Genomic DNA, 18,906 nt, shown 5'->3' on the forward strand with positions numbered 1-18,906 from the left:
CCCAGTACCGGAAGTCACCATAAAGATGCACACAGCCACATGCTTAGTGTAGGAAGTGAAACCAACCAACCAAACAAAGCTCCAACTTCCAGAGGCAACAGTCCAATTATGAAATCCTCTGGCTACGTTCAATTGAAATTCAAGGTATTCAAGAGGCTAATATTTAAGTGATAAATTAACCCAACCACTTAAAACTAAACTAGTCTTTGGTTCAAGGCGTAAGGGTATATACTACCTTTACAAATTTATTAGCTCTTAATATTTACATTTAAATATGATGATGATGGTGTAATAATAACTTTACTGAGTAGTTACTATGTGTTAGGCACCAAACTAAGCACTTTACACACACATTTGCACAATCCTGTGAGATGATAATGACTCCTTGTCATCCCATTTCATAGCTGAAAGTCAGGTTTATATAAGCTTAAAAACTTGCCCCAGATGACACAGCTAGTTAGCAAGACGCAGGCAGCCTGACTCCATAGGCCTTGTTTAAAGAAGGAATATTTATAAACTGTCCAGCACAGCAGTGGTACAAACAAGAGTTCAATAAATGCCTAAAGAGTACTTCATACCCAAAATTGTTTCCCGCCAATCAAACTACACTTACTCTGGTTCTGCATAACCAACTGTCAAATCATTGTTCCATGAAGAAAAGGTGGAACGGGTAGAGATCAGAATAGAGTGAATAACTGGTAAATATACTTCATGGCAGGTAGTAACAGGAGGTGGCATTTAGGCTATTTCCACATTTGTTTGCATAACACTTTTTTTCACAGTTCTAAAGCACAAGAACCATTCTAAGCTGGTGAAAGCATAAGGCATGTCTATGATCCAGGACTCCAATTCACTGTGGATCAGTGGATCTCAACCTTTATGGTATATCGGTTTTTAACAGCACTATAGCTGCCCAGGCTCCATTCCTGCAGATTCTATTTCAACTGGTCTGGAGTAAGCACGCATGCTTTTTTCACAGCCCCCCAGATGCAGCTAGGTTTGCAAACCACTATCCAAGATGTTCTCACACTTCCGCTCAGTTCAACACACACTCACTGAGATTCTAAGCACTACGAATCGGGCTAAGTTAACAAGTCAGGCTCGACTCCCTAATAATATTGGCAAAGAAACCAATATCAGAGATTTATTCCAGTCCAAACCAAATAAATTGCCGGGTGAAAAAAATGCCCAGGCAAAGTTTGCCACACAAAACAACTTCCTGTATCTTCCCGGTCCGTAGCCTAGAGACTGACTCTGAGCCATGAGAATTCAGAATCAGGGGAAAATGCCAGTCTGAGGCATCTGCCACACTCCTAACACACCCCCAAAAGCGCCCAGCTACATTTCACATCCACTGTCCTAACAGGGGTCGAAATAGGGAAGAGCAGTGCAATACAGAAAACAGAGCCTGCTGGGCGCCAAAAGTCTGGGGAATTCCAGTCCTAGCCCTGCTACCAATCGGTCTGGCCACTTCTCTCTGGTCCTGGTGTGGCCAACAGTTACGCGAGAGGGTGAGGCATAAAACCACAGATGTCAGGCAAGCTCCAGAATCCAAAATACATAGAAATTAAAAAGCATTAAGGTGATATCAAGGAATATATGCCATCAACCAGAAAAGTAACTGAAGTATTCCTTTTCCCATTCATAAGAAATCAAATGTGGAAGCAGAAAACTGAGCAATCAGCCTACCAAGTTGACTGGGGCAACAGAATACACTCAGGGATTCTGTTCAAAACAGCGGGGGTGACAGGCCAAAAGGAGAATGGCAGAGCGTCCCTCTCTCCTCTGTCCACCCATGCCACCAGCACGTGAGTGCGTCCACACGCAGCGCCCAGTCTCCTGTTCCACTGACGCCAGCGTCCACTCATCGCAAGCCTACTAAGTGCCACATCTGCTATGATGCTCCCTCATCTCATCACCATAGACATCCCTGCTGGAGGTGAGTATGTGACAGACGAAAATCACGGAGGCCTAGGGAGGTTGAGACCCGCATTCCCACTGCGGTGAGGGCGTGCTTGAGAGGGACCCCACGGCTGGGCTCTCCATGCTGCTCTCCTCTGTAACCACTCCCAGAGCAGAGGAGCAAGGGGGAATTTTCTTCCTCTCACTATTTTCAGCCCCTTGGCTGACCCAGCATTCCCCAGAAAGCTATCGAGTCCTGACAGCTCTGAGGCCACAAAGCCATAAACGCAGGGGACACACAGCCCATCTGTCTCTAACGGGTCTTTTACTTGTCATGCTGGTCATTTCTAAGAGCAGATGGGTTAAGAAACACTTGGCAAGTTACCACGAAATGACCCCTCCACTCCTCCCTGGGGGAAGGCTGACTAGCGAGCAGTCAGGCCGGCTTTCTTCCCCCACTCCCTGCATTCCTGGCCCTACGGAACCACAGACAATTCCACCAAATATAGGCAGGAGACAGCCACCACCTTCCTACAGCTGGAGGGGGGAAGGGTCCTCTCGGGCCTTTCTAACTGCATGAAATCCCGTACTGACCCGGGCCTCACCCATGTTGCAGGCATGTACAACACAGGTGCCCAGTGGTATCATCAGGCAGAACTATGAATGTGCTTTCCATCGTTTTCATACAATGTTTCCAGAACCGCTATTCACACAGCTCCACTTCTCACACATACGACGTGCTTCACGGATTACATAGCATTTTCACCATGCTCCTCATCCGCTCCTCCCAGCAGCCTTGTGTGATCCCTTCAGTATGCTTCCTCATCTCCATTTCTAAGAAATGGTGTTTCTGAGGTTATGAAACCAAAACTTTCCCAAGAACATCCAGCTGGTGTTAGAACCAGGATATGAGGGCTTCTGATTCTACAACCAGTATTTGTGCCAATATTCCACATGGGCCCCTCCAGGGATTTCTGCCTGATCTTAAAATGCAGACAGCAAATCCATCTCTCTAGAGTTCTGGGGTTCCCTATAGACAAGAAGTAAAACTTCTAACAGAAAGCTTATACTTATTTGGAAGGCTACCTGGGATATTCCTTTTAAGTTAGTTTGTTCATGTTTTGGAAAGATTGTTCCAATGGCAATGCGGGGCATGAAGTGTAGAAAGGATTCCATGATGAGGCAGAGAAAAAATTCGATGGCTCTTACAACAGTGCAAATGAGGCATGAGGCGCAACCAGAAAGGACAGAGGGAAAATGCATTGGAAAGAAATGCAAAATGAAGTCCACTCAGACCCAGGATGGAAAAAAGGGGATTAAGCATGATAGTGGTTTCTAGTTTGAAAGACTGATGAACAACGATGTCATTAACTACTGCAGAGTGGTATCTGGGGCCTGGGTGCACCAGTTTGTTTAACCATTCACCTGCTGAACAGTCTCCGGGCTGTTTCCAGTTTCTAGCCTTTATAAATAATGCTGATATGAACAGATACATAAAGGCTTTTGTGTGAACATAAGTCTTCATTTCTCTGGGATAACTGCCCATGAATGTGAGTGCTGCATCCTATGGCAATTGCACATTTAGTTTTTTCAGAAACTGTCAGCTGTTTTCCAGAATGGCTGTACCATCTTCCATTCCCACCAGCCAAGTGTGAGTGATCCCGTTTCCTTGCATCCTCACCAGCATTGGTCTTGTTACTACTTTTTATTTTAGGCATTCTGATAGGTGTATAGTGATGTGGCTTTAGTGTGCATTTTTCTGATGGCTCATGATGTTGAACATCCTTTCATGTGCTTATATGTTATCTGAAATGTCTCTTCAGGTCTTTTATTCATTTTCAAAGTAGATGATGTGGTTTCACTGCTGAATTTTGGTAGTTCTATATATATTTTAGATATGAGTCCTTCATCAGACATCTGGTTTGCAAATAGTTTCTCCCAGTCTCTAGCTTCTCTTTTCATCTTTATTTTGCACTGTACATTTTAGTCCATGATCCATTTTGAGTTAATTTTTGTACGAGGTATAAGGTTTAGATCAGAGTTCAGGTTTTTTTCCTATGAATAATCAGGTAGCCATTAACTTTTTTTAAGAGACAAGGTCTCACTCTGTCACCCAGGCTGGAATGCAATGACAAGAACAGAGCTCACTGCAGCTTTGACTCCTGGGCTCAAGTTATCCTCCTGCCTCAGCCTCCTGGAGTAGCTGAGACCACAGGCAGGTGCCACCACGACCAGTAAATTTTTTTAGTTCTTGTAGAGACAGGGTCTTGAGCCATGTTCCCAGGCTGGTGTGGAACTCCTAGGCTAAAGTCATCATCCCACTTATATGGGGCCAGGCAGTGGCACATGACTGTAATCACAACACTTTGGGAGAATGAAGCAGGAGAATCACTTAAACCCAGGTATTCCAGACTGGCCTGAGCAACAGAGGGAGGCCCTGTCTCTGCAAAAAATTTTAAACATTAGCTGGGCATGGTGTTGTACACCTGTGGTCTCAGCTACTTGGGAGGCTGAGGTGGGAGGATCTCTCGAGCCTATGAGGCTGAGGCTGTAGTGAGCCATGATCGCACCACTACATTCCAGCCTGGGAGAAAGTGAGACGCTGTCTCAAAAAAACAAACAAACAAACAAACAAACAAACAAAAAATGTTAGAGCATCACTCATATTAGACAGGTATTGTCTTTTTGAAAATTTAATTACAGTTATATAATAGACATGTAAAATGTCCACTTTGAAAGCTTGAAAAATATATAACTCTAAGTATTCTTACCTTAAAATTCTGATTCCTGCCTAAGATATTGCATACTGTTTACATAAGTATCACAATGCCTGGAGAACAACTAAAAATGTGTACGAGGGAGAAAAATGAGCATGTATGCCTATTAATTAAGGTATATTTCCCCCTCATTACACAAAAAGTCATCACGGCAAACCCCTGTGACTGTATCTAAAGCAAGCCTACAGTTTTACTTCTCTGTATAATAAAATGCAAGGCTAAAATTCAAATACTAAACATTTCCTGAAGCCAAGGGCAGTTTACTTAAAATAAATGCCCCGGGTCTATATCAAAAATATGAAAAAGCTAGCTACTTAGCCATTGCAATCTAAGTTCAGCTTTTTCTTTTTTAATTGACACATAATTGTGCACTCTACATATGTATGGAGTACACATAGTGATGTTATAATACATGTAATGTATGTGATCAGCGTAATTAGCATATCCACCATCTCAAGCATTTATCATTTCTTTGTGTTGGTAACGTTCAATACCCTTCCTCCGATTATCTGGAACTATATATTGTTTTTTTTGTTTTTGTTTTTTGTTTTTTTTTGAGACAAAGTCTTGCTCTGTTGCCCAGGCTGGAGTGCAGTGGTGTGATCTCAGCTTACTGCAACATCTGCTTCCCAGGTTCAAGCTATTCTCCTGCCTCCGCTTCCCTGGTAGCTGGGGTTACAGGCACCCACCACTATGCCCGGCTAATTTTTGTATTTTTAGTAGAGATGGGGTTTCACCACATTGGCCAGGCTGCTCTCAAACTCCTGACTTCAGGTGATCCACCCACCTCAGCCTCCCAAAGTGCTAGGATTACATACATGAGCCATGGTGCCCAGCCTGAAACTATATATTCTTGTTAACTATAGTCGTCCTATGTTATAAAACACTAGAACTTACTCCTATCCAGCTCTAATTTTGCATCCTTTAACAAATTTCTCCCTATCTCCCTCTTCCCCCACCCTTCCAACGCTCTAGGATCCTCTGTCTACTTTCAACTTCCATGAGATCCACTCCTTTTGCCTTCCACATAAGAGAATATATGCTGTGTAACTTTCTGTCCCTGGCTTATTTCACATAATATCTTCCAGTTCCATCCACATTGTTGAGAATAACAGGACTTCATCCTGTGTTATGGCTGACTAGTACTCCACTGTGTATAAAGACCACATTTTCTCTATCCATCATCTGCTGTTGGACACCGAGGCTGATTCCATACCTTGGCTATGGTGAACAGTGCTGCAGGAAACACAGAGGTGTGGATGCCCCTCCAACACTGATTTCCTTTTCTTTGGGTATCTACACTGTAGTGGGACTGCTGGATCACACTGTAATTTCATTTGCAGTTTTCTGAGGGACTTCCATACTGTTTGCCATAGTGGGTGCCCTAGCTTACTCTTACTCTTTTTCATTTTTCTCTTTGAGACAGAGTCTCACTGTTGCCCAAGCTGGAGTATAGTGGTGCAATCTCGGCTCGCTCACTGTAGCATCCGCCTCCCGGGTTCCAGTGGTTCTCATGCCTCGGCCTCCTGAGTAGCGGGCATTACAGGCGCCTGCCACTGCACCTGGCAAATTTTTGTATTTTTTAGTAGAGATGCGGTTTCACCACGTTGGCCAGGCTGGTCTTGAACTCCTGGCCTCAAGTGATCCGCCCACCTCAGTCGCCCAACAGTGCTGGGATTACAGGTGTGATCCACCATGCCCAGATAATTTTTGTGTTTTTAGTAGAGACGGGGTTTCACCATGTTGGCCAAGCTGGTTTCAAACTCCTGACATCAGGTGATCTGCCCATCTCGGCCTCCCAAAGTGCTGGGATGTCCGCGTGCACCCCGCGCCCAGCCAGCTGCTCTAGTTTACACCCCCCTACACCCTGTAAGAGCTCCCTTGTCTCCATATCCTTGCCAGCACTTGTTATTTTTTGTCTTTTTGATAATACCCATCCTAATCGGTGAGATGATACCTCACTGCGGTTTTGATTTGCATTTCTCTGATTGTAAGTGATACTGAACATTTTTTTCACATATTTTTTGGCCATTTGTATGTCTTCTTTCAAGAAATGTCTGTTCGGTTGGGTGTGGTGACACAAACCTGTAAGCCCAGCACTCAGAACGCTAAGGCAGGAGGACAGCTTGAGCCTAGACCAGCCTAGGCAGCAGAGCAAAACCCTAGCTCAAAAAGAAAAAAAAAAAAAAAAAAAAAGAAATATCTGTGTCTGTTCAGCTTTTTGACCTCCAAAAATTAAGAGCCCATTTTGGAATCGGACGACCTGCCTGATTCAGAGACAATCTGTGTTTGGTTCTACTCTGCTACTTCCTATGTGACTTTGGGAAGTTCCCTTAGCCACTTTGAGCTCAACTTCCTCAACATTAACCAGGAATAAGTACCACCTGCCTCTGCTGGTTAACGCTGAGGACTGAAAGGAGAACCTCAACGCCACTTGACGATGCTGCCTGGCGGAAGCCCCTCAATGCGGGACTGGTAGGATCATCTGAAGCTAAGTACAACTTTCCTTTCCACTGTCCTAGGCTCACTCTGCATGCGATTAGAAAGGAATAGCGAATAAAGGAAACCAAAATAATTGCTTAATTTTTAATAAGAAATTTTTAAAAAGTGGGGGTGGTGGCAAAATAGGAGGGAGAGGAGGGGAAGGAAAAAGCAGCCAGTCCCAAATTCTAGTCCAGGGCTCATCCCCGGCCTCCTCACTCAGGCAATCACCAGTCCCCACCTCCTGGGGAGGGGTACTTTCTCCGCTGGATTCACCTACAGGGAAGGCACTGCCACAGGTGTTCAGAAACCAGGAGCACCTTGAAATGGGCAATGTGCTTTGGGTAGGAGACCTACAATTTACCCAAAGAAACCACGGCACAAAAGTGACCCACATAGGAGGGACCAATGGCTGTAAATACTTGGTGGCAAAAACTGATGTCATACCGTCTGTAAAGGAGACACACACCCAAATAAAATTTGCCAAAATAGCATGAAAAAAATTCAGCAGACATCCAGTGCCATTCTGTTACTGAAATATGTATATCCCAAAGCCAGGGACCTCTCTGGAACACTGTCTTTATTTCCACGTTTCATGGAAGATGTTTGAGTGCACTCACGTGTGTCTCAACAAACCTCCAGTCCCTGCTCTAAACCCTGTGACTCCTCAGCAAAACCCAAAAACAAGTATCAGTTTTCCTTCCAAATGGGAAATTTCCTGACCTAGCGAAACCAGCATCAAATCCACTTATTATGAGATAGCTGATTACAGGCAAAGCCCTCTAGTCCAGGATGACTCCCCTCCTGCAGGAGCGGGAAGGATGGGCATAGCACTGGCCTTCCAGACCACATCTCCAGGCAGTTTGAAACCATGGCTGCTCAGGTGAGCCATGATAAAAATCAAAACCAAGTATCTCTGAAAAGTGTGCATGTCAAGACCCAGACCTCGGACCAGACTCAGCAGAAATGGATGTTGCAAGGTTTGTTCAGAGACCTCCTCTCCATACCCCCTCTCCCCGGGACCTCCCTCCTTGCACTAGCGGTCCAGGGCCAATGGACCGCTCCCTTACCTCTAGCCCAGTGCATTTTCAGGACCAGCTCCCAGACTGTACCAGACCCTGAAATGTATTCGCTGAATGCACTATTTCTTGAAATGATCATAAATCACCTGATTATAGCAACAATTGTTTTAAAAGTGTTCTCTCTCTCTCAGGAATCATGCCATGAGTTTGAGCAAGCAGCTTTGCTTCTCTCTACTGCAATTCTATCATTTGCAAAATGTTAACAATTACTGTGTTCACCCATAGCATTGTTGTAAAAAGCCTTAAGACCCACTTCATGTAGCCTGCCCGGAGCACAGACCCTGTCACATGGTAAATGCCCACTGAAGGTGAGTTATCTGTAGCTATTATTACCTGCCCCTCCAGCGAACAAAAGGAGTCGATCAGGTCTCATCGTATCACCATGAAAGGATGTCCATGTAGACTGTGCAGTGGGAGTAGGGGAACTCAATGTTTATCAGGTACTATTTTGTTTTTTACGAAGTGTACATATGTATTTGTAGGTGCACTGGAAAAGATCTGGAAGGAAATACACCCAGTGTTAATAGTGACTACCCCAAAGACACATTCATCCAAACACACAACAGAAAAACACTCACTATCTTTCTGTCTTCCATATCATTTGAACTATTTTCAATAAGCATCTATGGCTTTTGTAAAGTTTTTGAAAGCAATTTATTGCATTTTTTTCTGGAGAAACAAGCAGGAGCACGAAAAAGGTGGAAACAGAAGGTAAAATGGAATGGGACTCAATGGAATTGAGTCCCAGCCAGGCTCAGCAGGCACACGAACCACACACCTCTCACTACAACTCAACACCAGCTCTCTCTTCTCTTGGTCCAATGGCCCAAGACTTAGAGATAAAATGTTTATTGTGATCACATCAATCACACCAAGGAACTTGGAACCACCCTTTCAAACTCCTCTCGTTGTGTGTACCTGCCCAGGGCTGTTAGCTTTCCTCCTGTGTCTTTGGCTGGCCTGTAATCCCCTAGCAGTGGAAATGCATCCTGACACTTAGCCATCATCCCCGCAACACTCAGCACCGCATAGAGACCAGGGCAGTGATGCCCACTCGGACTGCGATTCACTTATAAAGCAAAGGACCAGGGGCCAGATGCGACTTGTCTTTGGTAACTCACCAGCTGTTGCTTGAACCAGAACAAAGCCAGGTCTCCTGATGCCCAGAAAAGAGCTAGTGCCTGTACCGCTAGAAAAGTGGTGAAAATGTTTTGCTTGCTGTGAAAAGACGCACTACTGGAGAAGATGGGTGCAACTTCTCATGGAGCCACTCAGCCCAGATCACCAGGAAACAGGGCTGCCGGATGACACACTAAGCCCAGATCACCAGGAAACAGGACTGCCATATGAGACACTAAGCCCATCCACTGGAAAGGAAATCTGGCTGGGCAGTAGAAGGAAATTCACACAGGTTACCCCAGCCCAACGGCAGGAACAACATGAAGAAAACAAAAAATAACTGACTGGAAAGCCATAGCCTGGCTAGCAAATTCAAAACAGAGCCACAATCCTAGCAGCACATATCACTGCAACACAGAGCTTCAGTCAGTGTGCTCACACTTTAAGTAGAAAGGTAAAATGTCCATGTTTTTGGAACAAAGGGCTATTTTTATGTGTGTGTGTGATGTCAGAACAAACTGTTGGCAAGGAAATAGAAATAGGCGCCCTTACACATTGACAGTGAGATAACAGTATGGCCCTAACAGAAGGGAATCGAGCAACACCCATCAACATTTAAAATGTGCAGAACCCTGAATCCCACAATTCCATTTCTAGCAATGCATCCTATGAACATATTGATGCAAATATGGAAGAATTACGTACAACTCAGCATTGATTAATCCAAACGGTTGGGAATAACCTAAATATTTACCAGTGGGGAACTGATGGAGAACACTGTTTATCTTATGCCAACATCTGTGTTTTAAAAAGAAGATACATAGGCTGGGTGCAGTCGCTCACACATGTAATCCCAGAACCTTGAGAGGCTGAGGCAGGTGGATCAAGAAGCCAAGATATCCAGACCATCCTGGCCAACACGGTGAAACCCCGTCTCTACTAAAAATACAAAAATAATCTGGGCATAGTGGCGCGCGCCTGTAGTCCCAGCTACACAGGAGGTTGAGGCAGGAGAATCGCTTGAACCCAGGAGGTGGAGGTTGCAGTGAGCTGAGATCACGCCAGCCTGGTGACAGAGCAAGACTCCATCTTGGAAAAACAAACAAGCAAGCAAACAAACAAAACTGGCAACAGTGGTCACAGAGCAGTGATGGGAGTAGGACTGCCTTTCACTCTCCAGGACCTTTTGAATGTCGCTCATATTACATACTCAAAATATATGACTACAGTAAATATTTTCAGAGTAACTATGAAAAACTGGGGAAATAATAATATCTAACACACAGGACTGCTGCATAATTAAAGGATGAAAAACATTAATCACTATCAGAGTTCAAAGGAAGAAAGATTAATTCTAGCTTGGATGTCAGAGCGGGGATCATGTAAAGGAAGTGAGTATTTCAAGTCTTGAAGGATGGAGAAGATTTAAAGAGGCAGAAGTGTGGAGATGATGTCCCAGATGGAGATAAGAACATAGGCGAAGACGATGTCCCAGACGGAAATAAGAACACAGGTGAAGACGATGTCCCAGATGGAGATAAGTACATAGGCAAAGACGATGTCCCAGACGGAAATAAGAACACAGGTGAAGACGATGTCCCAGATGGAGATAAGAACATAGGCAAAGAAGATGAAGAGATGAGAAGGTATAAATTCTAAATGCAGCTCTCAGGCTGGGCTTCAGAACAGCGCTTAGGCAACAAGTTGGAATGCAAGGCTGATGGCGGGAATGGAAACACTGAAACCCAACTTGCATATCACGCCCAGATCATGAGCCTTGAATGCCAAGCCAGGGAACCCGTCCTTGATCTTAACAACAAAAAATCACTGGGCTGGGCGTGTGGCTCACGCCTGTAATCCAGTGCTTTGAGAGGCTGAGGTGAGAGGACTGCTTGAGGCCAGGAGTTTGAAACCACTCTGGACAACACAGCAAGACTCTGACCTTACAAAAAATTTAAAAATTAGCTAGGCAGTGCTGGGATTACAGGTGTGAGCCACCACACCCGGCCTGGTTTCTCTACTTCTAAGGGCACTAATCCTGTCAGACCAGGGCCCACGCTCATGACCTCATCTAACCCTAATCACCTCTCAAAGGTCCTATCCCCTAATACCATCACACTGGCAGTTAGGGCTCCAGTACAAGAATCTGGAGGGGACATTAACATTCAGTTTATAACAATGTCTTTTCAATCCTGTTGAAAAAAACAACCAAATGAGTAGGCAAAGAAGTACCTTATATGTAAACAAGTCAGAACTTTTCATATTTCTGCGAACACATTAAGGTCAATTTAAAATGTCTGATAACAAGAGTCAGAAGCAGAGATAAATGAAAGTTAGTTACTCTGCATTTTAGGCCCACCTTGAGTTGTCTTCCAATGACATTGTGGCACAAAGAACACTGCTTTCTATTCCTGGTTTTGCCACCAAAGAAGCTGGAACATTTCCCTGTATTTCTGTTTATCTTGAAAATCACTGGGCTGACCTAGCAGACCTCCAAGGTCCCTTCCATTCACAAATTCCACAAATAACTTCCTACCAACAGAGGCTACACAAATAAACTACACTGACGAAGGGGAAAGCTAACACTAGCAAACAATGAGATGCACACAAGACAAGACGTATAGAGAAGTGGATCAACCACAAACTGGTGGACGATGAGCCGGCGGGCGATAAAAACACATTCCCTAACGATGGACAGACAGGAAATGGCGCTGAGGTAGTATTGTTGAAGATTTCCTATTTTACAACTTCAAGATAAATGGCCCAATTGTTTATATTCATTCTGATTAAATGTGAACGTGAAAACTTCCTCCAGGGGACACAGACATCTAAAAAGTTCCCAATGTATCCAATTTGTCATTTGATATTTTTACTGACAAGAAAAATGAGGGACTGAATATACAAACAGAACATGCCTGATCATATGTATAAAGACAGAACTCAGACCACAACCTGTAGCTGCCCACCCAGGAAACCAATCCCCTATCTACAGTAAACAGCTAGGAGGCCAGCCAGGCTAGCACATGAGACAGGAAGCCAGACTGCTCTCTCTCCACAACCCAGAAACTAAACCACGATTCTGTCCGTGGCCAGGACTTGACTCAAAACTGACAGCCACCCTAATTTTGGCCCCTATTTCCATTTAGGATAATTCAAAGAAAGCCAAATACACCCCTAACGAATCACATAGGACACCCCACTTCTGCACAGCCGCCTCCAGCCCCCACAACAGCCTCCACTGAGAGCCATTCTTTTCCATCCTGAAGCTTCCCCACTCCTCATCTGCCACTCACTTGCATGTCAGTCTCTGCCACACGCAAGTGATGGTGCCGACTCCCTTGCCACAGCAGCTCTGAGAAAGTCATCTCTGCCTGTCTCATGTGGGCGGCCTTCCTTTATTTCCCCCAAAGAATAAGTCTTAAATGAGGGGCTTCTCTCTCTATGGCCCAGCTACACAATTCAGAAGCCCAGCATGGCAATTCCAAGCCTGGAAAGACCATACACCCCTCAGGTCTTCTTTCCACAAAACACAACTTCCTTGAGTTCTTCAGTCACTCCCCACTAACCGGGGAAGGAACCATGTGTTATGGAAAGATCAAGGGCTTTGAAGTCAAACTTCTGAGTTCATCAAGTACTTCATCTTTCCACTTAAATTACATGGCCCTGCCCAGGCGTGGTGGCTCACACCTGTAATCCCAGCACTTTGGGAGGCCGAGTTGGGCGGATCACCCAAGGTTGGGAGTTCAAGACCAGCCTAACCAACATGGAAAAACCCCGTCCCTACTAAAAATATGAAATCAGCCTGGTGTGGTGGCTCATGCCTGTCATCCCAGCTACTCGGGAGGCTGAGGCAGGAGAATCACTTGAACTTGGGAAGCAGAGGTTGTGGTGAGCCAAGATCACGCCATTGCACTCCAGCCTAGACAAGAAGAGCAAAACTCTGTCTCAAAAAAAAAAAAAAAAAAAAAAAAAAAAACAAATGACGTGACCTTGAACAATTTTCTTAACTTCTCTAAGCTTCTATCTTCATCTTCAATAAAATAATTTTACCTCTAAGATTGCATTAAATGGAATCCCACATGTAAAACAGCTGACAAATATTAGGGGCCCAACAGCTGTGTGCTCCTACTGCTGCCCCACTTTACCCCAAGGGAGAAGTGCAAGATGTCCAGAAAAAGCCTGTTGATCCCTACACCTCAGCATCCTGTGTTCACACAAGGCGCAGTGGCATCCAGACTTACCTGGGTCACCCAAAGACAAGCCATGTTTTGATTTGTCAACTTAGGTACACATGGCTTCTAACGTTCACCATATATGATCCATAATTTAGAAGAGATTTTCCTACACTACCCCGCGGTTCTATTTTAGCAGACTTAGATGTGCCATAATAGCTCACTCTCTTAAGCCCTCTTCAGTATCAAAAACAAAACTTTAATCTGTAACACAGTTATCAGCCGTGAAAGTGGAAAAGGTACCTATGAGTCAAAATGACCCTCTGCCCCACTCCACCCCACCCTACAAAAAGCTGTTCAGGAGTATTTGGGCTGCTTATGAGAATGCTGTCTGTATTCCCAGGAACAGACAAACGCCTACCCTGGTTAGAAGCTGCACTGCTCAGCCTCCAGGGTAGAAAGCTCCCCACACCCTCTACCCAAGGAGAAGAGAAGCAAATGGGGTGGCCAGGGGGTGGCCAGGCTCCAGGACGTGGACTGTTTAGTGTGGTTTCTGCAGTCCAGGTCACCGCCATGGGTGAAGCTTTTCCTTCCTTCTTTTCCAACCAAGTGGCCAAGGTCCTACGGCTGCTGTAGGGCCTCTTCCCCAGGATGAGACAGCCCAGCCATTCCCCTTCCCTCTTTTTTTTTTTTTGAGATGGAGTCTCACTCTGTCACCCAATCTGCACTGCAGTGGTGCAGTCTTAGCTCACTGCCACCTCTGCCTCCCGGGTTCAAACAATTCTCCTGCCTCAGCCTCCCTGGTAGCTGGAGTTACAGGCGCCCAGCACCACACCCAGTTAATTTTTATATTTTTAGTACAGATGGAGTTTCAACTTGTTGGCCAGGCTGCTCTCGAACTCCCGACCTCAGGTGATCCACCTGCCTCGGCCTCCCAAAGTGCTGGGATTACAGGCATGAGCCACCGCATCTGGCCGAGTCAGCCCAGCCATCTTGACTTTTTGTTCTGGCAAAATTACTCTCTTCCACGTCTGCCTTCCAAGTAGCTAAATCAGAGATCTGGCCTTGGGGCAGGCTTGAAGAACCCCTGTTTTTTGGTCCTCAAGAGCTCCTACCAGGGTCTGGGACAATTCCAAGACTTGTGTTCTTAAAGAGGAAAGAAACCTCACATACACGGCTCTCGCAGAGCTCAGGCAGAGCTCAGGCAAGGCTTGGGAGGTGGCCCTAAGGTTTGGGTGTGCCATCTATGATCACAGCTAAGAGATCTGAAGCCAGCTGTCTGGGTTCCAACCTCAATTCCAACAGCACTGGCTGTGTGATGTTAGACAACGTCCCCAGCCTCTCTGTGGTTCAGTTTCCTCACTGTAAAAGGGACACAACAATAGAGCTTCTCTAAAAATTAAGTGAATTGGTGCATATAAGGTATTCAGAACAATGCTTGGCACATGGGGGAGTTCAATAGACACGTAATGAACAGAGTAACTTAGCAATTAGTAAATATACTCATCCAGGACAGGCGCGGTGGCTCACGCCTGTAATTCCAAAACTTTGGGAGGCTGAGGCGAGAGGATCACTTGAGCCCAGGAGTTTGAGACTAGCATGGGCAACACAGCAATATTCCATCTCTAAAAATGTGTTTCTGTAACATATATGTCTATATAGACTCATATATTCACAGTGTATTTATAATACACAAAATAGCGGAATACAGACTTAACTATTCACAATGGTTACTTCTAGAGAAGGGGAAATGCAAATTTCAGCTTTTTATGCTACACATATATTCTTGTATCATCTGAAATATTTAAGCAAATTGTATGTATAAATTTGCCCCAAAACACATAGCAGAACAATGTAGTTTTGACTCAAAAATCTTCAAATCATGATGGAATTATCCTGTGAAAGTAAAGTTATAGAGATGAAAAGTCTCCCTCCAGCCTAAATGCTCTTTCATATGACCTATATTACACACACCAATGCAGAAGCCCCAATCCTTTCCCCACTGTCATAAGAATTTTTCAGTGAACTGTATTCCCCTTTACAAACTAGATGATAGTTAGAGTTACCAGGCAAGAACGTGGATCCAGTTCTGCTTTTTCAAAGCCCAATGTTCCTCACATAATAGCAATGCATTCTTCAACCGGTCAACTGCCCCCAACACCTGAGCTCTCTGTTGTACACAACTCAGCGAGGCCTGGGAGAAAGCAGGTGCAAATTTCACTTACTCAGTAACAACACATCCCACCTGATTCCTCTGCTGGGCTAGTTCTCAAGTCATCTTTTTCTAAGCTTTCATTCGGCTCTACCACATGTACCTAGGCTGGGTAAAATACTTTACCAGGTTTTTTTTTTTTTTTGAGATGGAGTTTCACTCTCTAGCCCAGGCTGGAGTGCAGTGACACCATCTCGGTTCACTGTAACCTCCACCTCCCGGGTTCAAACGATTCTCCTGCTTCAGCCTCTCAAGTAGCTGGGACTACAGGCACACCCAGGACTACCACCACACCCAGCTAATTTTTGTATTTTTAGCAAAGATGGGGTTTCACCATATTGGCCAGGCTGGTCTCAAACTCCTGACCTCATGATCTGCCCGCCTTGGCCTCCCAAAGTGCTGGGAATACAGGCGTAAGTCACCGCACCTGGCCTACTTTACCAGTTTTATTCCTGAATTAAACCTGTTATTACTATCAATAATGTCAATCAGTGCCATTTCATTCACCGTATGACACACACACACAAAGCACTCCATACTCGCTCCACCTATCTGCTTTTCTGCAATGGCCACAGTGTTCCCCATCTTACATGAGAGGCACACACAAAGACAATGACTTCTCCAAGGTTTTGTAATTCACAATCAGTGGCAGAACCAACATGACCAACCACGTCTGGCCAAGGCCTGTGTTTCAGCCACACCATCTGGTTGCTGCCCCAAGGCTCAATGGGCAAGTAACAGATCACTCCGATTGCAGAGGCTTCAGAAATGCCTTCCACCATGGTACAATGGACGGTTCGCTCTCAGAAGGGGAGGCAGGGGTGGAATCAGCACACAGTTCTGCTAGGTTTCTCATGCAGGGCACAGACTATGTATTTTGTGCCTTGCTTTGCAGTTGAAATGTCTCCTGCCCCCTGTACAACAGCTTTCTTTGTCCTCTCCACATAAAAGTACAACTGAGTTCCTCAGGGGAAGGCAGTGATCACTGCCCTGTGCAACACCTGACTGATGTCCAAACAAGTGGACACACAGGCTCTTCTCTTATGGCCCAGGCTGCCCCCATCTGCTAAGCATCAACAATTACACATAGGATTTGCAGAACATGAATGACATGGAGGTGACTGCTTTATCTCTGTTGAAAACTTACTGCACTCTCTTAAAAAAGGGAATTCAGGAAAAACTGAACATTTGAGGCTGGCTGGCTGTAATCTTCAGCTGCTGAGAAAGCCTCAGCTGCTCGGTTCCACTGTGGAAATCCAACTCCTCCCTCAAAGTCCAACTCAAGTACACCTCCTCTGCGGTGACTGCCCCTTCCTCCCTTTCACAAGCATGTGTTCTCTCTGCAGTCCCAGAGCATTCTATCGCCACCTCTGGAGCCACACTGTCCCAGCCTACAGCCAGCTCAGCGCACAGCTGCCTCTCCCTTTGTGTACCTGCAGGCCCCACCTGGGCTGGAAGGCTGCCTCCTTCTCCTCCGCACAGAGGCGGCACTCAGGAACTACTGAATGAGGGAGGGAGTGGATGAGCAAGATCAGCCAAGGGCTACAGGGAGTGACCTGCAGCTCCCAGCAGGAACAGCCCCTGCCCTGCCAATCCGGAGGTGCTGGCTCTGTTCTCAGCAGGGCCGCTAAAAGCTCCCTTATAACAGCTCTAGGCCACAACAGTCAACTTGGTGTCAGGCCCTAGAGACACCGAAACTCCTAACAAATAAAGAGGCCGCGTATGCAGCATGCTCGTTAAAAGCACAGGCTTCGGATTCAGAGCTTGAATTCCGCTTATTATGTGACCTTGAGCAAGTTACTCAATGCATCAGTCTCATTTTGTCACCGGCAAAATGGGGACATTATCTGCCACACAGTGTTGCTGAAAAAGTAAGAGAGGTGACAGACGCAAAGTGCTTGGCACTTACTTACTCTTATTGGTTTATTACAAAGAAGAGAACACGGGAACAGCTAAATGCAAGAGAGGCACAGGGCACACCACGGGGCAGAGAGGTCGGGGCTCCCATGCCTGGAAGCGCCACCTCCCCAGCACCAAATGAATTCACCAAACCAGAAGCTCCCCAAACCCAGTATTTAGAGGGTTTTATGGAGTTTTAATAACATCAACATGATTAAGTCACTGGCTACCCGTGACTAGCTCAATCTCCAGCCTGTCTCGTCTCCCCTCCCAGAGGTAGGTGTGGGGCTGACATGTCTAACTCTATAATCATGACTCATCTTTCTGGCAACCAGCCCTGATCCTGAACCTGTCTAGGGGCCTAAGCCCCCTGTCATCTCATTATCATACAAAAGACACTCCTATCGCCCCAGAGATTCCCAAAGTCTTAGAAGCTCTTGTGTCAGGTATTGAAACCTAAGACCAAATATTATAACCAATGATGTTCCTATCACTCAGGAAATTACAAGGGTTTTAGAAGCTGTGGGCCAAAAACCAGGAAGAATACTAAATATATACACTATTATACTATGTATCCCACTATCACAATAATTTTTTTTGAGACAGAGTCTACCTCTGTTGCCCAGGTTGGAGTGCAGTGGTGCAATCTCAGCTTATGGTGCGATCTCAGCTCACTGCAACCTCTACCTCTCAGGTTCAAGCAATTCTTGTGCCTCATCCTCCTGAGTAGCTGGAACTACAGGTGTGCAACACTACAACTGACTAATTTTTGTATTTTTTAGTAGAGACGGGGTTTCACTGTGTTGGCCAGGCTGGCCTTCAACTCCTGGCCTCAAGTGATCTGCCCACCTCGGCCTCCCAAAAATCTGGGATAAGTCACAAGCCACCGTGCCTGGCCTCACTAGCACAATAATTTTACTGAGAGGATGGGGGATAAAAACGTGGGCAACAGGAGGAGCGGGGAAGGTAAGCAGCCTGAATCCTTGTCTTCCATAGTAGGACACCTCCCTGTCTTTCACACAATCTAGAAGAACGAGCTAAAACATAAACACAGTAACCTCCAAGGAGCAAGGATCAGAGTGGAGAAGGGTAGGGTGGGGGATTGCTGGGTTTTGTCCTAAGCCTTGTTAATTTCTGATTCTTAGAGCTGTAGGCCTGTACAACTTTGCTAAACATGAGTATTTACCTGTAATCCCAGCACTTTGGGAAGCCAAGGTGGGCAGATCACGAGGTCAGGAGATCGAGACCATCCTGGCTAACAT

This window comes from Macaca fascicularis, chromosome 6, assembly GCF_037993035.2.
Source record: "Macaca fascicularis isolate 582-1 chromosome 6, T2T-MFA8v1.1".
Taxonomy (NCBI): Eukaryota; Metazoa; Chordata; class Mammalia; order Primates; family Cercopithecidae; genus Macaca; species Macaca fascicularis.